General features: G+C 38.6%; 1 long non-coding RNA gene across 1 annotated transcript; it reads right to left on the reverse strand.

The window, feature by feature from the left end:
• Positions 1-4,440: 4,440 nt before the first annotated feature.
• Positions 4,441-19,271, reverse strand: LOC148053230 (uncharacterized). The gene is made up of 3 exons (XR_015708552.1): positions 18,644-19,271; positions 17,746-18,060; positions 4,441-8,081 (listed from the first exon to the last, which is right to left on the reverse strand). It is a non-coding gene; the product is annotated as an uncharacterized LOC148053230 (long non-coding RNA).
• Between the last annotated feature and the right edge of the window lie 6,843 nt (positions 19,272-26,114).

Here is a 26,114-nt window from a genome sequence, read left to right on the forward strand (position 1 = left end):
TGATAATCAAGTCATGGAAAATTGATTTTATTTTCTTTTCTGGTAACCAAGGCAGAATTTACACTATGGGAAGCCAGCTTCTGATCTTAGTATTTGAGTGTCAGACTGGAGTGATCCCATGACTTCAAAGCCTTGCTTCTCTTTTTTCTGCCAGTGCTCCATCTGTTCACCTCTGCTCTCACTTTATTATTCTGTCTTCTGCTTCATACCTCAGTGCCTCTTTTGATATATGTCCTGTGCTTGGACCAGCCTTTCATTTTGTATGTCAAGCACGTAAACTACATTATTGAAAATGCTTCTCAAAACCTATTTCTTATACCTTGGTTTTCATCTCATACTTCTATTTCATAAATTAAATTCTGACTTCATTGAAGATAATTGAAAAACTCCTATTGGCTTCCTAAGAGGCAGGTTTAATTTTCTGCATCTGGATTTGTCAAATAAAGATTGAAAAGTATTTGGGGCAGAGACAATTGGATAGTTTTCCAGTTCCTATGGTGGTACACTGGCCAGATTTTTAATTTTGTAGAGTGCTTAGCTCATCTAGAAAGGTTTTTCCACTCCCATTAAATGAAAGCTGAGTCCCTCTGAGATTGGAACTTCAGAGGTAATAACATTTACACTCTTATTCACCCTACCTACTACCAGCAATTTAGCTAAGGTTTCTGTATCAAGAATTGAGTCATGCTAGATTTCCTCTGTAATCAGTAGATGGAGAGAAGCAGTCTAAGGAGACTTCTCTACGATATGTATCACCCTCTGGATGTGCTGCTCCCTCTCTCTGGTGACTACAGTGGTGTTTGTGCTGACTAGACTCCAAGTCTGGGCAACTCAGATTTCATCTGAAACCTTAACATCCCAGAAAATCAAACAAAGCATTAGCTGAATACATACAAAATGAAGTGAAGCCAATTGAAAACTCTGAGGCCACTTGACTTGCCCAAAATTTTGCCTGCTGGAAAAAGACTATAAATGTTAACCAAGGATTCCTTCATGCTCCTCTTTCTTGAAATGCTGGGCCATGATGCCTTGTTGTATCCAAATCACACATGTATCCATGATGCCGTATTGTATCCAAAACCCGAAAGCACCCTTTTAATTTAGTAAAGAAAAATTAGGAGTAACAGAAGGATGCAAACACAATTCTGAAGTAGTTCTACTGTCATAAAATTAATGCTTTGAGAGGCTGCAGTCTTTGTTCTACATTTCTTGCTGAACTCTCATTTTCATCTGTTACAGGACTCTCTCTAAACAGGTGTAGCTTTTTTTTCTTTTTTGCATCTGTTTATGAACCCTGGATTTTAAAAGCAATACATACCTTTTCAGGAACATTGTTTAGGTATGTAAAGGCAACTGAAGCATGGAGTAAGGTGACTGCAATACCAACAGTTTTTGTAATGCTTGCCACAGTGCTAATCAGACCAAACAGAGGAGCAGGAAAGAAGCAGGTGATAGATATAACAGTGAGCAAAGAACAATGCCTGCTGGCACTTTATAGATCTTTGGAATGTGTTCCTTTTAGCCAGCTGCTTCGGTCTGAAAATAATGCAGAAAATACTGAAGAAAATGCCTAAAAAGCAGAAAAGAAATCAAGAACGAATTGAAGTTTTATGCCATACAACTGCTCTTTGTATCTTACTGGTCAGGTATGTAATTTTGACAAGATTTGTCATGGTGAAAAGCTTTCATGACAATGACATGGACGTTCAGCAGCACAGCAGTAATCCAGACTGTAACTGCAACTGCTATTTTTATAGCACAAAGTATTGATATTTTATTCAACTGGTGGTACAGATGAACCACTTTAAATAACCAATCTAATGTGATGACAGCGAGAAATACAATACTCCCTGTCCTGTTCAGTGGCAACATGAATAGATTAAAACTGCAGAGTAGTTCTTTGGAAATCCAATATTCTCTTTTCAGGTTGTACTGCATATGAAATGACAGACTAATGATCAGTAAGAAATCAGCAACAATTATGCTGAATAGATATATGGTGCTTGGTCTCCAGCTATTCTTATAAAAGCTCAAAAGATGCTCAAAGCGATTCCACTGCCAAGCACAGGGTCAAGAATTATCAAAACTGTGTAATGTCCACTTGTCATTTTAATCATTGCTGCTGCAGTTCTGGAACTTTTCCTGGCTTCATCATCATCATCGTTGTTGTTGCTTAAAGCCTACAGCCCACAGTCAGTTGGTAAATTGAGCTGTTTTCTAGCCAAGAGTCTGTGAAGTGTGCTGCAGAGGAAGTACAGTGAAGTTTCAAGGTATATTTATATGCAAATTATGAGTCATAGTGAGTATGATGGACTTTCAAACTGTTGAGAGAGGTGACCAGTGAAATATTTGCTCAGATAAAGCATTGCCATAGCATGCAAAACCTGGCTGTACTGTTTTTAGGTCTCCAGCAAAACCACATGTAGACTAAAACCATTAATTTTGTTCTTGCTTTCGTTCAGTCTCATTCAGTGAGAACTGGTCCAACACCAACAAGTGGTTTCCTTTATTCAGGATACTAAATCTGTAGATCAGTGTTCATTAGTCAACAGGTACAGTGTAATCATCGGAGTCACATTTGTCAAAGTGTTTAGGCATCAAGCTTACTTTTCAAGTACATTAATGTCCATTAGTCTTTGTATGTGACTGTTCAGTATTTTCTTTCCAAATGTGCCATGATCAGCTGTATCACAAGGAAGGAACTCTGTAGCAAAGCCAGGCAAGAGAGAGAGACTCCTTGTACTCTCTCTCATCAGATGTACCAGACTGTTCCCTGAAACAAAATGTCTGAAGTTGTAATATCTTTTTAAATTTTAAATTGTCACTAATTAAACTTTTTTTTTCTTCTGTCCATTAAAATATTAGACTCCCAGGGAATCTTTTTAAGCTGTTCACTTTATTCTGTTTGTTCTGTTGGGTAGCAGACACCGTTTGCCTGGATGTGGTCTTATGTCTAAATGGTTCAGTTTAAGTATGAACTAGGGCATGGACTTAAGGTTTATAGGAAATCTAGATATAGCTGAAGGTATCTAGCAGAAATGTGTTTTATGGGCATGTCTGTACCTTGTAAAATAATGTACTTTTACGCACTCATTTCAGGTATGTTGTCTTCTGGAATACCTCCTTGTTCTTGAGTTGTCAGAGGAAATAAATAAGAAAAGGATTCTTTATTTTCAAAGTATTTATCACAGTACTACTTATTCATTTCATCTGTAATGTGAAGAATTACATTTTTATAATTATATCACAGCTGTCAGAAAACCAGAAGAAATTCTTAAATAAAAACAAATAATTTTGAAATAGAAAAGAAAACTGACATGTTGATTTGCGTCATATAATGTGAATTAAGACCTTTGTTTTGAAGAAGAGAATAAGAAAATTATTATTTGACCTTTTCAAAACCTTTTTACAGTTCTCTAGGGTATCTGGAACCCCCAAAGCCTGTTAGTTTGGTGGCTTAACAGCTGTGAAAAGCCAGGGACAGAGGTTCCTGGGCTTCTCCATCATGGGGAGTACCCCATGCTTTACCCTCCCTACTGCCCATTCTGGGAGCCCTGAGGGCCTGTATTGACAAAGACCCATGAAGCTGCACATTAGATGAGCAAGCAACATTCAGGCTATTGGTCAGATGTAAACAGCACTACATCCATGTCACTTGGATCTTGACCTCCAGATCAACCTTCATGTGGGAAAGCAGCATTTGGAGGACAACAATTTGCCTGCCCTTTCTTCCTAGAGGAGCGTTCTTATTTGTGCTCTGGTCCATTTCATTTTGCATCTTTCACTCTAGTCAACTAATTAAAAATCATGACACGGTTTTGTGAGGATCTTTCATTGGAACCTTTATAAATTACAGTCTTTTTCCAGTGTCTTGCCTATGATGCTTTGAAGGTGGGAATTTGCTCTCTGTTATCTTTGTTATGCAATGTTATGTGTGCAATCAGGGTCCATGCTGTGTCCCTAAGGCAGGTGGAGCTCAGTGCTTCTGTAGGGATTTAATTCTCGAGATGTTTTTGAGATTCATCAAAAGGAAATTGCTCTGTAAATTTGAGTTAACAGTAGTATATTTGACATAACAGCAACAGAAAGATTAGACTGAATGGTTTCTTAGCATAACCCATGCCTAGAATGTACAGCAGCATTTGTCTTTCATGACACATTTCAGAACTGTTACAGAAGTTGTTTGCTAGTAGAAAAGTTTGCAGCATCCGGCAAAGGTTTATCAAGTTTAACAGGGCGGTTTCACGTACAGCGGTTCTGACCTTCTTTGAATTATTGTTATCTCATTATATTTTAGACATAAAATACTACGGTAATTCTTGATACAGCTTCCACACATGCAAGAAAGTTACAGCTTACACAAGATTTCTCAAACATGTCAAATAAAAATACTTCCACTTACTCACAGCTATCTTTGCATAACATCAGGCCAAATGAAGAACAATTACAATTCAACTGAAATGTGTGATTGGCAAGCCATGATCCTGGATGTAGAAATGCAACCATAACTTCAGAACTCGGTTCAGCATACATTTATTTTTACTGCTCAACCATTTAAAATTAATCTTGGGAAAAGTATAAAAGCAAAATGAAATTCTTATGGGTTTTTCGCAGTCATTGCAGAATCCTGCACGTGTCTGTTTATAGAATATATAAAAAAAAAATCTATGGGATGGCACCCAGAACATTTTGCAACATTGGTGCCCTACTATATTCTTAATATTCTTCTTTCTTTCCAATATTGCTGACTTAGAAGTAGTTGTGAAGAAATATATTACTCTGGGGCGTTAGGAAGAGCAAGTGTTAAGATGTGTAAAAAACAGCTAATATTTCTATTCCCCTTCTTCCAGCATTGACAATAAAAGTGTGACCCTAATTAACACAGGAAGTTACAGAAGGGCCTGCATGGCACCAATCAATAAGATTAATTTTGTGCACATAAATCCCAATGAAAGTTTTTGAATGTCAAATTGTCCTCCTAATTGAAATGTGTTTGGTTATGAGAGAGAGATGGGGTGACAGTGACCCAAGTGACTTCTGTTGGATTAAGTTTCATCACATGCGCTGCATAGTTGCAATGCATAAGGAAATTAAATTATAAAAATATAAATAACGTAGAAAGCACATGATAATCCACTGGGTTTGGGCTCTTTCTTAGGCTTTTTTTTCTTCTTCTTAGTAAGTGCCTGGATACGGAGGAGGACAGAGAGACAATCGTTTCTTTCCTGCCCTGGGAACCCTCTGAAGCAGTAAGCACCATTTTTGCGCTACACTAAGGCTGCCTCCCACGGGCCCTACCTAATCTGTTGTGGCTTCCTGGGCTCTGGAAAGGGCGCCAATGCTGAGCAGTATGAAATTCACCCTGATGTTCTGGAGACTTTACCTGCAGAACTGCTAGTAGAGATGCTGGGGAGACTTTGCCTCATGAGCCTGTTTGGCCTCTAAATTAGCAAAATGAGTTTAAGCTCCAATTTGATTGATGTAGTTATGAATCCTATGAGAGATACTGTAACTCTGTTTTTTGAGTTAAAGGAGCTAGTGAATAGGGGCAGAAGCCATAGTGAGAAGTAAAAATAATATTCATGTCTTGCACTTTTATGGCATGGCTGATTTCTTGCTGTGTTTTCTATTGAATTCTTTATTTTGGGCAACACAGAAATTGAGCAATGCTGTTCCCAGTCATGTGAGCTTTATGATTTGATACCCTTTTAATGACAAGATTGCTTTTTATCCTTCAACCATACTAACATAAGCCCATGTAAACTTAACTCCAAACCACATTGAGGGCTGTGAACACAAAGAACATTGTCTCCGTTTTGTTTTATTTTTGCGTTTTAATTGCTTCTCTGCCTTGAATTAATTTGTTTAGATGATGAATTTGAAAGATAAAGGCATCTTTTTTTTAGACAATTATGCTTTGCAACCAACAGCTAATACTTATATTTAAAAAAAAAATAATTATGGATAGCTTGAAATCTTCACAGATTTTACTTCTAGAAACCTCTCGCACTGTTCTGGACACCTTCTACTGCTGGACCATGCAGTGTGAGAGATGTCTGACATGTTAGCTGGGTTGTGTCTGGTACATTCCTCTTCCTGTGCTAATGCCCAGACTAAAGCTGGGTTAGGTTTCAATTGATTTGTTGCATGTACTTTGTGAAGAGAGACCAAAGAGGAGCTTATGTTTTCCTTGGAGCTTTAGGGAGTGAGGTTTTTTTTTATCCTGAGTTCTTTAGTCTTGTGACATAGTTTCCTCTGGGATGTTTATGTCTCCCCTGATGTCCTATTTCAGAGCTCTATCTGCAAGAGACCACAAAAGAAGAGGTCGTTGCAGGAAGATCTGTCTCAGCTGAATGTCTCTAGAGAAGGAGAGAAATTCAGCAATGTGAATGAATGTACAGAGGCAATGCCTGCTGCTCCTGTTCAGGGCCTGCCAGAAAAGGCTGGGCCCTTGCTGCAGTCTAAGACATTTGTACCTACCTGCTGCCAAAACGCACTGAATACTTGTGGCAGCTAGGTATTGTGAGAGTATAAGGACACAACTGTGTTCAGCTGCATTTCAACTGCAATTGCCTCAGAGTGAAAGGTGGCTTTTTGTTCATATGTGTGTCTTTGGACTGCGGGTTTGGAGCCCGTGCTCTCCAAATGCAGTGACCGAGCACTCGAACGTCCTGTCTCGCCTTGCTGCACATTGAGCCCTTCCTGTCCAGGCAGATGCTCTGAGTACTTTGTTGTTTTTATTAGGTTTTTGCTTGAGAAAGGAAACAGGGTTATTGGACTGTGGCTTGGCTGTATGTAACCACTGTTTAGTTTTTGTTCCATTATTACAACTGTTTACATTAATTGGATTTTTAATAAAAGCCCAAGCAATTCACACAGCAGGTGTTCTCTGAGGCTAGTCACAGTCTGAGGTCATCATGGCTTTCACAGGCAATTTTGCATCTTTTTTATTTGTTCCCTGCTGTTCTGGTTTGCTTTGTTTTCTATAGGTGCCCAAGAGAGAAATAATTGTGTGTTTTCTTCCTCATTTACTTTGCGGAGCGATTGTACACCCTTCTGATCATTTCAGTACCCCCTCGGGGAGTCCCTCCTCAGATCATTGTGGTGAAAGTAGTATAATGTGCTATTCTAACTGCTGGCTCGCTGATTCCTTGTTGTAGTCTATTTTCTGTTTTCTGCTATTCATTCCACCCATAATTCCATTGATTTTTCTAGCTCCCCTTTCCAAATTAGACTTTGGCTAATGCAGACTTCTCAAGCCTCTTTTCTTCTGCCCTGTGAGACTGAGCACTAATCAGTGTAAAAGACTTGACAGGTTCTTACTTGAGTGCTGCTTCCTACCGGAGCAACATACAAAAGCCATTAGACAAAATGCCATATTCCTTTTTTTTCCCCATTTTGGGGGGAGAAACAAGAGTAAGGCACGGTGAGTATCTGAAATTTCCAGAATGCAAAGTGGTCCCTAGGGCACAGGACCCTAGCCAGCATTTGGCTCTGTGAGTTTGCACCCTGCTGAGCAATGAGCACTGTGCACATCTCAGGGCTGCGGCTCATACACTCTAACGTCCGTTTCTCTGCACAGAAACTCCCAGAGGATCTCTGGAAGTTCACCTCGATTCTTCCAAGGCCTTCAGCTGGTCTGGATCTGTCTGTGAGCTTCCTGGCCTTGTATATCACAGCAAACTGTAGGGTGCCCCTGAGTTTGCTTTCCCATTATTTATTAGATGGTTAGTTTTTAGTTACCTGTATGTCAGTTTCAGAAAGCTCAGTGTTACTACTTCAGTTTCCCTAAATATTTATATATTTAGCTGTGCTATGTTGTCTCTCTAGATACCAGCAGACTCCAAATCACCTGCTTCAGCATTTAAGCTGCCAAATACTGATAGATGGTATGCAGGAAAATATTAAAGCACAATCTTGTAACGGTCCTTCTGATATTGACGGTATATAACCACTTAGTGAAAATAATTTTCTTCCTGTAATAGTATCTTCACATATCAGTGAAGATGGCTTTCTCAAAGATGAGCGTGACTTTTAGGTCCAAGATCTTCATGCAGATGCGTTTACTTCGATTTATTTTTCTAAAAAAAAAAAAAAAAAAAAAAGTTAAATAGCAACTGATGAGACTTCATAAGTACCATAGACTGAAGGTTTGGTCTGCACACAGTTTTTTTCCTGGCACAAAAGTTTTTCCCAGGTATGACTTTTTTTTAATCTTCTCTTCCAAGTCAGTTATTCCTGGTGAAGCATTATTTGAATGAAATTGCACTGGTATAATTTAATTTACTTCTCATATTGTAATTAGTCTACAATAGTGCTGTGATTGCATCAATACTAATGGATGTGAATAAAGCAATTTTTCTATGCACAGGCAAGCCCTAAAATATATATTTCCCCTAACATTTAATATCATTGAAGATCCTGCTAGTGTTTTGAGAGCATTAAAGGAAGCTATATTAACTATTTTATCTTAAAAATAGTGCTACTGTCTTTCCTTGTGTGCTATGAAAAAGGCCAGCTGATGTTAATAAAATCCTTCTATCTCAGCTTTTGAAATTACTTTTTTTTTCACTTTAAGTCCTGGCTGTGTGAAAAACTTTTAGCCAAAACCAAATTCCAATTAATTCCACTCTAAAGGAGTTGAGCTTCTTCAGTACTATAAAATAAAAAAGAATATTATAGAGGTAGAACTGAGTGAAATAATCTGAATTTTACAACTCCCTATTTTCTGGTAATTTTTTTTTTTTTAGTCATGTCTTTATTTAGTGGGCTGTATGCAGACAGAAGGGCTCATTAGAAATACATTTTCTGCACATCAAGGTTATGCCTGAACTACCTTTTCTGCATTCAGGGAGAATTTAAAAGCTGAGATTGCCTGAATTGTAACCTAACCTTGGTGTAATACTTTGACAACAGCAGTTTTTTAACATAGAATCATAGACTTATAGAATCGTTTAGGTTGGAATAGACCTTTAAGATCATCGAGTCCAACCGTTAACCTATCACTGCCAAGTCCACCACTAAACCATGTCCCTAAGCACCACATCTACCCGTCTTTTAAATACCTCCAGGGATGGGGACTCAACCACTTCCCTGGGCAGCCTGTTCCAATGCTTGACAACCCTTTCAGTGAAGAAATTTTTCCTAATATCCAATCTAAACCTCTAAACAGAACTGACCATGGACTTCATTTATTCTTTTTTAAAGAATAATTCAGACCTTTGGCTCTTGACTCTTTTTGAACCAGCTAATTTGCATTCCTATCTCTTCTCCCAGGATTTATGCCTCACAGGGCTCTTGCTTAATGGATACCCAATATTGTCTTCACAGTGTGAAGTGTGAGAGTGGGTACTCTTTAGTAGCTGACAAGACTGGGTAATGTTTAGCAGGTCACAAGATGTCTGTACTGAAGATAGGAGCAGTGGGCTCTTCTAATCTCTCTGAACATCATATTCTTGCTCATAAGAACCTTCTGTCCAAGGCACACTGGCATCTGCGATATGGTTTAGCATGTTTGGATGTTCAATACAATACTAGACATTTGAATATTAGTATTTTGTATAACCATCCTGATAGCAAATCTGTGCAGAGTTTTGAAATAAATATATTCTAATATACCACAGAGTAAGCAAGTAGATAAGTTTGGTGGAAGGTCCTCATAGTTTCATGCAGATTCTTCCAAATGTTTTCTTACATTGATTTATAATGATATGGAGCCTGTATTTTCTTTGTTTCTAATGTATGATTGATAGTGGTATGGTTTCAGCTGCTGCTTGAGGCAGCATATAAATCTGTAGGTCTTACAAGCCTAAATGCAGCTTTGCTTTCCATTTCTGTTGAATCAAGCACTCTAATGGACCCGTGGTTGAGAAAAACAGCGCGTAGCCAAAAAAGAACTGTAGTGTAGGCTGGTCTTTTTTTGTTTCATTACTTTGTTCTTTCTTTTTCAAATGCGGCTTTGGGTCATGTGCCTAATCTCTGTCCTGATGTTGCACCTTGTGAGCTGAAAACTCACCCCTGCAACCTTTCCCCTCCCACATAGCTTTGCACTCCGGTTCCTCCATTGCTCCATCTGGCAATATTCCCTGTAATAAAAATTGGTCACTATCTAACACAAATGAGAAGGGAAAGATATCTTGCAGTGAAGATGGGCTATTGAATGTATAATGGTGTCATGAACTTTAAGTCTTTGATGTTGGATTTTTGTGCCATATGGGAAAAGCAGCATAGCAACATAACTGCTACTCCTAATTATATAACATAAATGCCAAGCTTGTTCAAAATTCAAGGATGACACACTGCCAGAAGACACACACACTGTAGACTGAAGCTTTTTGGCAACAGGGTCTGAAGGAAGAAGCACTTATTGTCTGTGATCTCATCAACCTATTTCTTAAACAGCAAGGAGATGGAAAGAAAAAGGCATTTGTACAATGTCTCTGCCAAGGGACAAGGTAATTTCTTGCTTTCAGCTCTGAAAAACTTCCAAGATACATAAAATTTCAAGTATACACAAATCTTCATATTAAGATTAGAAAAGTTAACAAATATTGACTGGATGTTTAAGCATTAACAATGTTATTAAGCACATTCATGGAAAACTCACAGATGGGTAGAACCAGCTGACGTTTTGGTTGCAGCAATGTAAAAAAAGACTTACAGATTATTAGCTGAGCATTTAGCAAATGATTATAAATTATTGCTGAGAAGATCTAATAGGTATTATTTTTATAATTTTACTATAGTTCCTACTGGAAGTAATAAGAAATACTATACAATGCCTATAATAAAAAGCTATCGGTATCCAAGGATCTTATGAGCTTAAAAGCACGCAAAAGAGTGTGTTAGAAAGGAAATAGTCTTATCTCTATCGCACAGCAGAGAACTGAAAGTGAGGTTTATGCCAATGTTATAAGGAAAATCTTTGGCAAAGCTGATCACTTGTTAAGTGGGGTCTTGGAGAACTTCAGAACTGCTTCTTGTAGAATAGATCATACATGGAAAGCCAGGTGGGTGTTTGCCTTGATTCATATTGATTCTGAACAGCTTTTAAGTTATTCATAACCAACTTAATAACTTCCAGAATGATTGTTTCATAAATAGTGACAAATCATCTGGATGTGTTAAGAAATCTTTTTTTTTTTAAATGAAACTGCAGATGAAAGCAGTACAAGATAAGTTATTTTAAAAGGCTATTTCATACAGTTATGCATAATAAAATCACCTGCAAATACGCTTTACAGAAAAAGTGACTTAAATGACATTTTTTCTTTATATATAAATGGTTAAGGAAATTCCTACAAGACCTTTTTATTTATTACTTAATAGGGCTTGATTTAAAGCCAGAAAAGCATATAAGTCAAATTTCTGATTTAACCGAGTGGCAGGGAACACACATATGATGTATTTAGAATTGGCAAAGGCTCATCTTGGTGAAGAGTGCTGTAAATTACTTTTGAATAAAAAAATCAGCAGAGGAAGTGAAAAATCATTACTACCAGAACAAGAACAATAAAACATTAATGCTGTGTGTAAAGATTGATGGGCAGTTGAGAAGTTGATTTTTAAAAGTCACCAGTACCACAGGGCATGAGCTTATTAAGAGTATGAAAGAAGCAGAGTAAAAAATGAGCTCATACTTTAATCAACAGAAATGGAAAATAAACAGCTCAATATCTGTAGGCTTCTTTCAATGGAATTTTAGTTTGAGAGTAACTGCCTCCACAAAAACCTCCAAAGACTTTGACCACTTGAAAACCAATCTCCCCCCACCCCGATTTGTCCAGGGAGCTGAAGACAGATAATAATGGGCAGAGAGGCAGATGGGGAAGATTGACACTTCCTCTTCTTTCTGATAATTAAAATATATAAGGAAATGCATGGAGAAATCTGTGCTTTTTCTGATTCCCTTTCTTTTTCTATATGTGAGTTGTCATTGTCATATCCTTATGTGTGTTGTATGTAGTACCTTACGCAAATAAATAAATCACCGACTCCAGAGTGGGATGAGCTATGACTCATGCAAACACAGAGAGGAGAATTGGGGCCCTAGATTTGGAAGCTGTTGGTGGCTGGGATCATGCCCTCACGTCTATTTCTACACAGGCACCTTGCTACCTTACTGAGGGTCCTGACCACTCCTGTGTTAGGCAAACTGATAACAGCCTTCTCTGCTCAGGAAAGAAGTAACAACAGGCCTGACAACTAAAGTGAAAAGGATTGGCTAAAAGTTAGCCATCAGTTGATCAGATCTTCATGGTCTCAGAAACAGCCATCATACGTTTGACACTAATTGTATTTGGCATCCTAGCTGAAAATTCAGAGGAGAAAGTCCGAAGATCTCACAGGCGTAAAATATCTTCTGTTTTGGAGATGAGTCACACAGATAAGAAAGTACAGAGATGCTGGTGACTACATGTATTTCTGTGTACCACTTCCACTGTTGATCTAGAATAGGAAACTTTCTTGATAAAAGTCCATGTACAAAATTATACTCTTGGAAGCTGCCAAACCGACAGTCTTCCTACCACTGGCAGAGGTAACGTGTTTCTTATTCTATCTAGCCAGTATGCCTATATTTAACTCTGATCTAAAAGTACTGAAATACAGTATAAGGAAGATATTTTATCCTCTTGCTCATTTATGGTTTACTGCAAGATGCCGAGCTTTTCTGGGAGCTGGTGGGAGTCTTTAACTCCCACTAGTTTTGCTGAAAATTTGGCGTAAATATTTCACAAGAATGCCTGCCATTTTGTGGAGACAAACTGAGTCCTTCACCTCTGCTCTGAGGTTTTATGAAACACTTCACTACAAGCTGATCAAATACTTTGATATAATTATCAAACAGAGGCTGTCAGGTATCTAATTGTTTGGTTACCTTCCCTCACAGTAAGCTTATTTCTCTGCCTTTGTCTTTGTGTGATTGGATTTCGTCTAGGAGTAGGGCTAAATCTAAAAAAGACTTTCAGTGCCTGATAGGGAAAAAAAAAATCACTTTTAGTCTTGGAAAATCCTCAGATTCAGAAGCCAGTTCCCTCTTTGGCCTGAGAACAAGTAGAAATGATCACTCTTTTCTAAGAATCCCTGACATGACTCTCTCTGCCTGTCATATCTACGATAATTATATATGACTACTTCAGTCCATACTTCAATACCATTTACAGTTCTTATTAGTGGGGTTTTATGTGTTTATGTTGAGGAGTATTCATTATTGTAATTTACCTTCCAAGAGCCTTTATATTCAGTATACATTAGGCTTTTACAGCTTGTGGATTATATGCCTCTCTTTCTAAAAAGTTAAGTATTTTAAAAATGTAAATGTGTGGTAAATGTCTCAACTTGAAGAATAATGTAATAATCATGTTTATTACACAGCAAAGCAAATAAAATGACACTTGGGGAAGAAGAGGTACAGCATTTTCCTAAAGAAGGTTGCTCTTATGGGCTCTAGACTGTAGAAAGATTAGGAACAAATTAGTGGTAGCAAAGAACAAATTAGTGGTGTTATCTCTCCAGAAATTAGCTTTCTCTGTGTTTAGTAATTGAAACTTTGGTACCATGGAGAAAACAACTACCACATGAGTATAAAGTTTTAAAACCCTTTAAACAGTAGTGGAGATCTATAAGGAGTTAATCTGGTTCAATACAGTGTTCTTGTGTAATCTCAATATTAATGCACAACCCTTTTTTGTTGCTTATAACAGTAGCTGTAAGATAGAGATAGTTACATTGCTGTTGTAAACATGACTGAAGATCCAGGAGAAACAAAGCTTGCAGGGAAGGTGGTATCTCTTCTTGGACCTGTACAACAGGTGGACAGGCAACAAAAATATGTAAGGACCAAGACTGTTCTAGTTATACACTGGTATATTGCCGAATTAAATAAACCAATGTGAATTGCATATGGGATTAATAATTTGTTCTTGACAGCTTTGCTCACCAGACTTGCAGTTGCAACACAATGGGGATTCCTGTAACTTGCTTGATGGTTCCTCATTCTTCAGCTCCCACCATGCTTGGTTCCAGCCACAATTTTTACTGGGATTTTGCTTCCAATTTACAATATTAATAACACTCAATTGACAGTTTTTAAATGTTCTTCTCATGGAAGGACCTAAGTCAAACTGGTTTCTGTCTACTTTTAACTTTTTTTTTCCCCAAAAAATCCCGCATCTGTAATGCCTTACTCCTCCTTTGCTGTGGTATCACTTGTGCCTTTGTATCCCATCCATAGCAATCAGAGATCTGACTAAATATTTATGCCTTTTTTATTGATGTAGCAGGGGTAGGTAAGAAAGAGAGAGAGAGAATGTCGTACATCATCTGTTCTTTTAAACAAATGGCGTTACTTCGGTGTTACCAACAGCTGTAAGTTGCTATTTCCTTACAGGACCAGTGCATATCACTGCAAAAAGAGATGATGATGGGTATATCTACACTGTCGTATAACACAGCTTCCTGACCTGGTTCCTGGTTCCCTGATTATACAAACTTGTGGATATGTTAGTTCACTCCCCAGCTCTCTTCTGAAAGGAACTAATTAGTTCCCTTGGGCTCTCTCTACATTTGTAATTCAGCACACAGGAGTGGAAGAGTAGATCAAAATGGATGGTGCTGAGGATCCTCATCTCTCTCTTATTTGTGTGCTACCAGCGTTGTGAAGGATGTCACGGGCTGCCGCCCTCCTGTGATCAGCTACCTGGGATTCCTGCTGACATGCAGGTTTGCCTATCTTTCATCTTGCGCGGGGTTATGTTATGGTGTGCTCTGCCTCTGGTGTCCCATTAGAAGCAATGACATGCCAGCATGGCCTCCACTGCTGCCCCCAATAAAATGATGTTCTAAGGTCACAGGCATATGACATGGGCCGCAGGCAAGAGGTGTGCCTGGCACACCTGGTAGTTTATGAGCACGACTAGCCAGATATAGAGGGAGAGGAATGTGGACAGAAGGAACTGAGAGAAGGACCCTACATTTAGTCTGAGGACGGGAAATCACTACCTTGAGTGGGAGACTTTGAAGAGCAAGCAGAGTTTATATGTGTTGCTCTAATAAAAGATATGCTCTCTTCCTATAAACTTTACTGCTCATTGAAAGGAAGGACATCTTTTATGGAATACTGTAAAAATCTCATGTATTGTAGGTAAGTCTGAAGATTTATTTTTGAAGTCCTATTCTCAAGGCCCCTGGGTTTTTCCGAAATCTGGCTGTTTAAGCAGTCAGTCTTTTGCAAGTTTGGGAATCTTATCTGTGGTGTACTCTTATCTCCTCTCAGCTGGTTTTACTCACTAAGGAGGGAACTCTTTCTGCCCACTCAGGAAGTACAGAGTGCCTTTACAGGACAGTATAGGAAATCCACTGCAGCAAGTTGTATGCAAGTTAAAGTCCATTGGCAGTAATTCTTGCTGAAGGAACAGCTACTGTTTGCTTGGAATCCAGAACAGTAACTTCCAACACTTACAAAATATGCTCCACACGCTGAGATAACTTACAGTCTGTGACACTGAGGGGAAAAGGAGTGTGATGGTAAAATTATTAATATTTAAGATTGAGAGGTCTGGCTAAGAAGTTACCTTTACTGAAAGAACATTCGTTTTGACTAAAAGCTAACAGTCTGTGATTGTTTCCAACTCCCCACTTCTAAGTTAACATAATAGGGCGTGTGCTGCTCCTATAGGCTCCACCAAGAGCCATCTCTCCATATTGTCATGTTATTTACTGTTTGATTCCTTATGAGTGTGACAGCTATCAAGCCACTTAAGGAGTTCATCCCTCCCAGGGATGGATACCTGACTTTGTTAATATTGAAACAATTGTTTTTCCTCACCTTCTTCATTTTTTTCTGAAACATTATATAGATTGGGTCTCTGCAAACACTTGGCAGTGAAACAGGGAGCAGAGCGAGAGATGCCATCCCAGCGTTCATAGTTAATAAAGCATCTGTCTGACCTGTCCTTAAATTGTACCTCCATTATTATGCACTTGGAGTCCCCAGATTCTCTGACAGGAGGTAACTGTCACCTTCTGAGACGGCAAAATTTGAGTCAGATAGGTTGACTAAGATATAAGGTAGGGACTATACACATACACTTTTATGCAGGCACATTCTAATGAGTGCTGCAAACATACAGTGTTTTCAGGAAGAAGCATTTTCAGAAATGATGTGGCCTAATATCCAGAACATTAATTTCTTTTTGACATTAGCAGAAAGAAAAAGGCTGGAAGGATCTCAGGAAAGGAACTCAGAGCAGAGAGAGATTCTTTCAGGAGCATGCTTTTTTCCAAGCAGACACTTTGACATTACAGATGTCCTGGTATACCCACTATTCCCTGGACATTAGCAATAATGAATGTCTTGCTATGAAAGCCATGTCAGGTAGGACAATAGTACAAAATGTGAGCCTATCTTGTCTGTGTGATTAATGGAACAAGTCCCTTCCAGAAAACAAATGGAGTTAAGGAGACCTTTGCAGAGCTTTGGAATGTGTCCGGTTTAGTGTTACACAGAGATGCACAAAGGGTAAGAATTCATGTAGCTCTTGATGTTACCTGGGAAATATCAATAGAAAGTGCTGGGTGATTCAACAGGAGATCTGATTCATGCACCTTTTTCATGAACAGAGCTAAAAGCCACAGAATACACTAAGTCTAGCTTTGTCGAATTCTTTGTAGAGCAATGAGAGGGAAAAAAATAAGTGGTAAACTATGTGATAAAGTTTTCCCTATAAAGTGTGAATCACTCAGTTTGCCATTAGCTGATTTAATTACACAGAGTAAAAAAAAAAAAAAAAAGAACAAACTTGCCTGGTCATCCATGAGGAAGCAGATAAGTAATTTTGTACACATCATTGTCTCAAATATTTAGAAATTAATTGTACTCTGAAGAGTACAAGACGCTGCTCCACAAACCCCATTTTCTGCCATGACAGTCCAACAACAGCTTACCCTAAAAACTGTTCCCACTTACAAATATGGGAAAATTCTTGATCTGTTTTAATCTGATCTTTGTTCAATGATACTGAGATTCTTTCCCCAAAGACCTCCATGGGAATGAAGTACCTAGCTTTTTTTGGCCCTTTTCAAAAACTGTTGTTGGTTTGTTATGATGATAGAGACCACCACCAAGATGAAATCAGTGAGTTGTGTCCAATGACAATATTGATAGACCTCGTATCTGAAGCTCTCTTTTAGACTGTAGCCCACATACTCTGGAGGCAAAGCATGCCCATCCCATCCTCCTCCAGGCTGAACCACAAGTTCTCTTGCTTTACCATTCTTTGCTGAACACAAAACACGTTATCAAAACCAAAAAGTCTTTCATCACCCAAATCTGTGATCCTGAGCCACAGGTGAAATGCTGAATTTATTAGCATGTTTCTCTGGCACATGATGTTGAACAACTGTTTCTATGGCTTTAAGGAGACTCTTTAGTCTTAGACTATTTTAAAATAGCAGATACATTTGGCTGCATTTTGGTATCATGTTGTCATCTCAGTTTCTGAAGCTTCCCTAGAACACTGTAGAGGAAGTGTGTTCTCTATGACGCTGTTAATTTGGTGACATGCTGAATGTGGCTTCCAAAATAGCACTGTCACTTACCTGCTAGGATGCCACTAGGGCATCCCACGCTAGTATCTATGGCTTGGAAACTTACGTTTCTCTTAAACATTTAGCTGCACTTTTCAAGTTACTGGAAAGGGAACATCTATTCATAGTTATGGCAGTACAATATTCTTCCATATTTACCAGCAATAATTGCTCTCTTCAGCGTTACACCTTTCAACTCTGTAGGAACCAGTAGAAAAGCCTCTTCTGATAGCCACTGTTACGGAGATTTCATTATTTTCAGTGGGTTTTCTTTGTCCCTCCTTCTTCATCACTGTTACCTTTTTTTATTCCCTTCTTCACACATTATCTTCAGTCTGTGCTGCTTCTTTTTCTTCTATTCAACCTTGAGTATCATGAACTATTCCCACTGAAAATGTTTCTGGTTACCTTTCACAAATGAGTGACAAGCATGAACACAGGACTGTTGGGTGTACCTCAGTGTCTTCCGCAGTCCTGTGAAAGGCAAGACTTGTGTCATGGGTGAGTGGTTAGGTTGCTTAAAGAATTACAGCCAAAGATATTTGCAAAAAGTTATTTTAATAGAAATTTATAAAAGTGTGATTTTAAAAAGTTCAATGGCAAGGTTCACTCTATTACTTGTTAAGCACATGGAATATGTATATAAGGGGGAAAAAAATCAAGGTAGAAGCGAATTAGAATGATTTATAGAGAGACTGAAAATACAAGGGGGGTAAAGAAGGCCCTCCCGTTGAGTCACAAGGTTCAGAATGGACCACCTTGCTTTCTAAACTCCTTCTCAGAGAGGAGCCTAGGTGCGGCTGGATCCAGACTTCACCTTAGACTTTATCAACGGTTCATGTCTAAGGATTATATATGTCTAGCAGCAGTTTAAGGTTTATTCACAGTTAAAGAGAGAATCACAGGAATTTAGCAGCAATTAATCACTGGTTAATTTAGCATTTACAAAGCAATTAAATAGGATTTACTACAATATTGGAATCGATTCACACACACACACAATATGCATATAAACGTACCTGCTAAAAATTCCCCTTGAGCTAAGTGACATACTCACTTCAAATGGTTGTCTCAATGGGCAAAGGTCAAGCCTCAAGGAGTGAGGGGAGGCCCCGGAGTTCAGCCCAGGTCCTGTCGTCAGGCCTCTGAACTTTGCAAACTTAAGAGTTCACAAACTCTGAGAGGCGTCCCACTCAGAGGGAGATACTGGGCACAGCCCACTGCGGTCCAGGAGAGCTCAAAGGGTCTCACTTGGTACCACTGTTTACAGGGTTGGGAGATGATTGACTTTAGGCATCAGTAAATGTCCATCCTGGCCATAATCCAGGTGGGTAATTACTGGAGTTCTCAAAAATTCCAGGAATGCTGGTACTGATCCGCCCGAGTTACAATCCACAGTGATATGTTCCAAGGCTGTCGGGGGATGACTGATCATTCCCGCTCTTGTTCCCCACCTTGGCCAGGCAACCAGAGTTCCTGGTAGGATCAGTGCTCCTCCCACCTTAGCCATGCAAGAGTTCCTGGTACGGTCAAGGGACGCTTAACTGCCAAACTCATTACACAAAGGCCAGGTCTTGATGGGAATTCCTGAGATCGTAAAGCGGTCCAGGAGACGGGGGTGGGAAATGTACCACCACAACCTGTCTCACACTGATCTCTTCTGCTCTTCTGCCTGAGACTGAAGAGTGTTTGTGTAACTTGAAGAAACAGGTCTGTTGAGAGAAGGCACTTATTGTATTTAATTGGGGGAGGGGAAGAGTTTTGCCTTTAACATAAACTTAGAGTTGTTTTCAGTTTCTTGCCTGGTTACAAATTTCCTATGTATGTTCTTCCTTCAGAGAGTCATGGATGAGTGGTTAGGGTGCTTAAAGAATCACCGTCAAAGATATTTGCAAAGAGTGATTTCAATAGAAATCTATAAAAGTGTGATTTAACAAAGTTTGATGGCAAGGTTCCCCATATTACTTATTAAATTAATGGAATATATATATGTATATGAAAAGGGAAGGAAAGAGAAGATTAAAGTAGAAGAAAACACAAGGGGGGTAAAGGAGGGCCTCCTGTTGAGTCATGAGGTTCAGAATGGACCCCCTTACTTTCTGAACTTGTTCTCAGAGAGAAGCTGAGGTGTGGCTGGATCCGATCCTAGTCTCAGACTTGGTCAACAGTTTATGTCTAAGAATTATACATGTCTAGCAGCAGTTTAAGGTTTGTTCACAGTTAAGAGAGAATCACAAGAATTTAGCAATAACTAATCATTGGTTAATTTAGCATCTACAAGGTGATTAAATAGGGTTTACTACAATATTTTTATCGATACACACAATAGGCCTAGTAATTTGTCACAAATTTAGTGAAATACTCACAATATGCATATATAAAGGTACCTAGTAAAAATTCTCTTTGAGTTCAGCGAAATACTCACATCAAATGATTATCTCAGCCGGTGAAGGTGGAGTCTCAAGGAGCAAAAGGCGCCGGAGATCAGCCCAGGTCCTGTCATCAGGCCTCTGTATGCAAACTTAGAAGTTCACAGCGCTGAGAACCGTCCCACTCAGAGGGAGACGCTGGCGCAGCCTGCTGTGGTCCATGAGAGCTCAAAGGGTCTCACTTGGTACCGCTGTTTATAGGGTTGTGAGATGACTGACTTTAATCATCAGTAAATTTTCATCCTATTGTCACAATCAGGGTTGGTGATTACTAAAGTTCTCAAATATTCCAGTGACAGATCCTCCTGAGTTACAACCCAGATAAGAAACGCTCCAAGGCTGTCGGGCCCGACTGATTATTCTGGGTACAGACGTAAAATATGTTCCAAGGTTGTCAGGGGGCGACTGGTTCCCTGGTACAGTCAGCGCTACTCCCACCTTAGCCATGTAAGAGTTTCTAATATGGTTCAGGGATGCTTAACTGCCAAACTTGTTACACAAAGGCCAAGTCTTGATGGGAGTTACTGAGATTGTAAAACGGTCCAGGAAGGGGGGGGTGGGAATGCACCCCCAGACAGACACTGCAGTCTTTTCCTGCCTGAAAAGAAAAGCTAATTTGTGAAAGACAGGAGTAAAGTTGGAAAGCCTAACTCATCAGTGACATAAAAAATGCTTTAAGATCTGGACAGCAGGGCTGGATATCTGTTGTTTCTGTGACAGTTCATCATGACAGTACAAGAATTTTGGTCCAGCCTTGAAGGATGCCTAGTCACTATTATGCTGTCTTTTATCAATAGAGACTGTAGTAACAAAAATATTATATGGTTACAAATTTTTTTTTGAATGAGAGAGGAAAAAATTCTCCCTCTAGAAATCCTGCAGAAGGCCTATGTCATTTTGATGTCTTTTAAGCTTTGGTTTGAAAACTTCTGGCCCTCTACACACTAATTACTTCCATTGAGAAAGTGCACACATTCTGCTACTCAGGCTAATTACTGATAAGGAAAAGGCAGGAGAGCTCAATGATGAAACATGTTTCATGCACTTGTCTGTCTGTTACTAAGCCCAGTTCTGCAAAGCTGGCAGCAGTTACAAAGAGTGCCTTCTGTAATCATCCCCCCCCACTGCAATTAAAAATTCCATCAAAAATAACAATGTAGTCACTCATGTCTTGTCAAAATGAGCTTCACATGCTATGTGTACTGAGTGGCAGACAGGTAGTTAGGCAAGAGGCCATGCAGATGAGTAAAAAAAGGGGAAATTGCCTCATTTCTTCAACTTTGCTACTCACTATAAAGATTGAGGGAACACATGCTGTTGTAAACATGAGGAAAGGGAAGAAGCAACAGCTTGGCTGGATTACGGTCTTGGACCCTAGACACCCAATTTGTCATCTTAATTCTGATAACCAGGATTGCCCCCTCTTCTTCAGTGATATAATACTTGGCAGTGAGACAGTGAGCGAGTGAGGGAGGGATAAATCCCAGCATATTTCCTGCTTCCTAGATGTCTCTAGCTCTTGAGGTAATGCTGTAAAGTTTGTAAATGAGATGAGTTAAACCTTAAAGTAGATGGGTAAAAATTAAAATCTTAAATACTTTTTTATTTCTACAAAATATGATTTTTAAATCAGTTTTGTGATTAGGATTTTTTTAATATCTGAAAGTAGCAATATTGATTGTTAAGGGGTAAACTCTTACATTTTTGCCAAAAGCAACTGGTTCCATCTGAGATAATAGACATTGTACTAGATACAACAAAACATTTGTAAATGTGTTCTTTGTTTCTGTATTGTGATACAACTTCCTGCTATTGAAATCAGCACCAATTCCCCTTACTTTACTTGGTATTAGTTTAGATTTACTTTAATAAAAAGTTGGGCCAAATAGTGAGGCCAAAATTAGACAATTACATCTTGCGGTATGTCAAAACAGCAGGCCTAAAAATATTTTAAAATCTAGGCATCGTTAATATTTACAGAGCAGTAGCCAAATGTGAATAATCTTGTTTGGAGTTCACAGGATTTTAGAATTCCTTTAAAAAGAAGGCTAAATTGCCCTCTGAGGAATGAAACAGTAATTTATGTCCTCTTGAGCTGCAATGCCAGAAGTAGAAAACTTTTACTGAGATGTGATTATAATCCAGCATTGACATTGGCTGTCCTTTGGCCACTTTGAGCTCATTTTCATTTAAGATTCTTGAGTTTTGCTTGGTAATATTGGGTAGAAAGAGCTCTCTTCTTGTCTGTTATGACTTCCTTGGTATCTGTATCGTGGGATGAATAGGTTAAGTCTTTCTAATTTGAAGTCTCCATTTGAAGAATGACAAAAAGAATAAGCACCTCATACAGAGACACTGCTTTATTGATCTCAGCCTTTCAGATTTTATCAGCCATACTTAAAATCAACATTCATGTGCAGAATTAGCCTGTGTCTAATTAATTATTTTTTTCCCCTCCAAAACTGATACAGACAAGTTTTTAAAACCTGAAAATACAATTTTAGGTTTTTAAAAAAGCATAAGATATTTTGGGAATCTTTGAAAGGTGCTTTGCTTTGAGAAGTCTAACACATAAACTTTATATGAAGACTCATGAACAAGTCTCTCTTCCATCTCAGTGGAGAAAGTATTCAGATGTTGCATGTTAATCAGAAAACTTAGACTTCGACTTCTTTGCAGGGTGGTTGTTGGGGGGGGGAGTGTAACTATGTATTGCCTACCTCACTCCTTAAATGTGGTACTCACAACTGGAAGCAAGACTTTACCTGCAGCCTTGTGAGTCACCTATAGACCGGAAGGACTTCCTTCAGGAGTTTGTGCATCTCAGTGCAGTCTGTTCTTTCATTTCCAGGGCCCTGCTGCTGATTCATTTTCATCTTCTGATCCACAGTAACCTCAAAATGTTTTCCAGGAGAACATTCACAAGTTCACAAGAACATTCAAGTTGTTGCCCATGGTTTTATGCAGTTGATTTGTTTGCGCTTATGTGCGTTACAGTTGTCCCCCCTGAATTTCACTCTATTGTTTTTAGAACTTTCTACAAATATATCAAGAAAGTTTTGAATTCTAAGCCTGCCCTCTAGGATACTGCAATTCGACCTGGTTTGGGATTGTACGTGTTTTAAATTCATATGCTGTCTATTGCATCATCCAGATTGCTGTGACTATGCAGCATTGAATGCAAGACCACTTAGCTAGTCAACTGCTAGCAATTCTCTGCAGTATTTTATTCAGCTAGTTTTAAGTACCACTTGAAGTTCAACTGAAGGTATTTTCACCTAGACAATACTTTCTTGATTTGCTTCTCTTCTATGTCAGCCACTGTCTAGGGCCTTAGTGGTATCAAAATGTGAAAGGTACTGTTTCTCCTTTATTTGCCTTGTTTCTAGAAGGAAATTAGATTGGCTCAACCCAATGTTAGTTGTTGTTAACACATTCAAGCAACTGTAGACTTATACACAATATGTGTTTTTGTAGAAAAATTACTGTTTTGGTACACTCTTCTATGCTGAGTATTGAGAAGACTAATAAGATATAAAAAGATTCTTTAAGAAAAACAGAGATTTCCATATACCGTACATAGCATCAGTAAAACCCAAAGATCAAACAAGGTGGACTGTTCTTGGTCAAACTAGAGGGAAGTCAAAGATATTTATAAAAATTATAAGCTACCTGGATCGTTTTCTTTGCTTCTATTGAAATATTCTTTAGAATAGTTAATGAGCTCTAACAAGAATTGGAAAGAAGATATGTTCAGGAAGCTCAATGGAGGTTTTTCAAAATCACATAATATCTGGAAGTTGCAAATTTAAATTGTGGTAAAACAATTCCTTATTTATTTAAGTGGATTCAGTAGCCAAGATTGGACTATAGAAGTGTTTTGATATAGTGTGATGTGAGAGGGGGAGCGCTCTAGACGCATATGTTCTGATTCTAATACGTTTTATTAATTCTAGGAAAAAATAATAAAGTACAGCTGAACAGATGCACAGAAAAAAAGTGGGACAGCCAGTTATCCCTGGAGAAGACAGTAAGGTAAAATGATGTGATAGTGCAACTGCAGTACTTTACCCTAAAAAAACCTTCAGTATCAACAGGTTTTCAAAAAGACTTTATAGTATAGCCATTTCTGTCAGATCTCAAAACAGCTAGTGTTTTTCTGAATTCCAGCAGAAAAAAACTGCTTAAAGAAATCAAAACTTTTATTAAGGGGGGTGGGGGTGGGGGGAGGGAGAGTACTCTAGTCCTTGTCATTGTTGAGAAAAATGAAATGTAACCTTACTTCAGAGTAAGGCCTGAGAACTCAGGATAATAAAATGAAACTAAGAAACTGGCGTAAAAATCAAGATGGTGCTTGACTTATTAGTCTTTGAGTGTATATGGAGTTACAATACTGAAATGTATTGCTAAACCTAAACATATCATGTTAGGTTGGCAGTGCAAAGAAAAGACCAGACCACAGAGAGCCATATAGCAAACAGATGATATGTACAGAACGATTAAAGAGAAGGTAATGTGGTATTGATCACTAGAAAGGTTGTCCAATAAATGTAACTCAATCTCTCTTAAAGGTATAAATATTAAGGGGAATAAAAATCTAGTGTATACGGGTAACAGATCAAGAAGCAATAAGCAGCATGAACTGATGATGGAGGAAAGATCATGTCAGATAAACTTGATTAATATCTTGGAGATTGAATTACAGATGGCTGCAATGGAACAGATGTAATTTGTATGGCTGTCAGATCCTGCTCCTATTTATACAGATGAAAATCCTGACTGACTCTGTTGATATCAACTGAGTTTTTGCTGATTGAACTCAGAGAACAGGGAACACATCCCTAACGTTCACTGAAACAACATTTTCATTGTAAATATTCATTCAAATGTGGCTATGTGTATTAGCATAGTCAGGTAAATTTATACGTCATAGAAAGAGGATAAATGTATAGATTTGAGGTTCTGGGGGGAAGTAGGAAATGAGCTGTGGATAATAATAATGCAAGGAAAACAAGACGGTCTAAATGAGAAGTTCCTAAAAGATAGTGTGTTTACTGAGAGGACATGGTGCACTTAAGGAGCTTGTGCCACATGTCTTATGGTCTGGGATGTGGTATGAGAGTATGCCAGGAGTGATGGAGAATGCAAACCATGGTGAGGTAATGCCAGAGGATTGCAAAGGCTGGAGGGAGACAAGCCTGTAACCTCATTGATCCTGCAAGGAGTGGTCCTTAGGAGTGCTCTTCCCTCAAAGTACTCCCCAATTTTGAAGGGGACTAGCTGGAATGCCCCAGAACAGAGCTGCAGGATGAGACTGGGAACAGCTCTCAGTCTTGCTTCCAGCACTTGCCTGTTCAGCAACAGAGATGTATCCTGAATCACAGGGTAATCCAAGACAACTTACTGAATGAACTCGTGCCATGCTCACAGTTCCAAAATGTGAGTAGTTTCCTTTTTGCAATGGGAATTAAGATCCCCTAGACAATGTCTAAACTGCTGATAAAGTATGTACTCAGATTATGAAGGATATTAAGGTGTGAGGTAGTGAAATGAAACTGATCTGATTAAAGCAAAAATATCGGTAAAAAAATTACATAAAAGTTATTTTTTAATGCTAAGAAATATTAGCCTTATTTTGAAACTGGTTTGGATAATGCTGGATTTCAAATTCCCTATAGCGGATTCCAGTGGAATGTGTGAGAGAGCCATCAGTGTATAAACACAGGTCTTGAAGTAACATTTTGGCTCACTGACTCCCATGTTACTGCCACCAGCCATGGCATACAGTTCTCTCTATAAAATGGAACCACAAGTGCTGATAAGCTTCAAAGTTATGAAGTTAGTACAAAGGGATAGAATAATTGGAATTTAATAGTCTCTACAGCACAGGGATATTTTTAAGTATACTCAATGCGCAGTGTGCCAAATACTGAGGAAAAGACAGTAGGACAGGAGAGCACATAGTTGTTGCTATATAGCTGGAAGGAATTATTTGATTGCAATATTACGGCTCACACTAAGAATATTGCTAATTTGATGTTTACACATCAAGAGGTAATATCTTGGTACAAAAGCAATTAAAGTGGCAGAAATCTTTTT

This window comes from Nipponia nippon, unplaced genomic scaffold (genome assembly GCF_047370975.1).
Source record: "Nipponia nippon isolate SJK-2023a ecotype South Korea unplaced genomic scaffold, ASM4737097v1 scaffold_4, whole genome shotgun sequence".
Classification (NCBI taxonomy): domain Eukaryota; kingdom Metazoa; phylum Chordata; class Aves; order Pelecaniformes; family Threskiornithidae; genus Nipponia; species Nipponia nippon.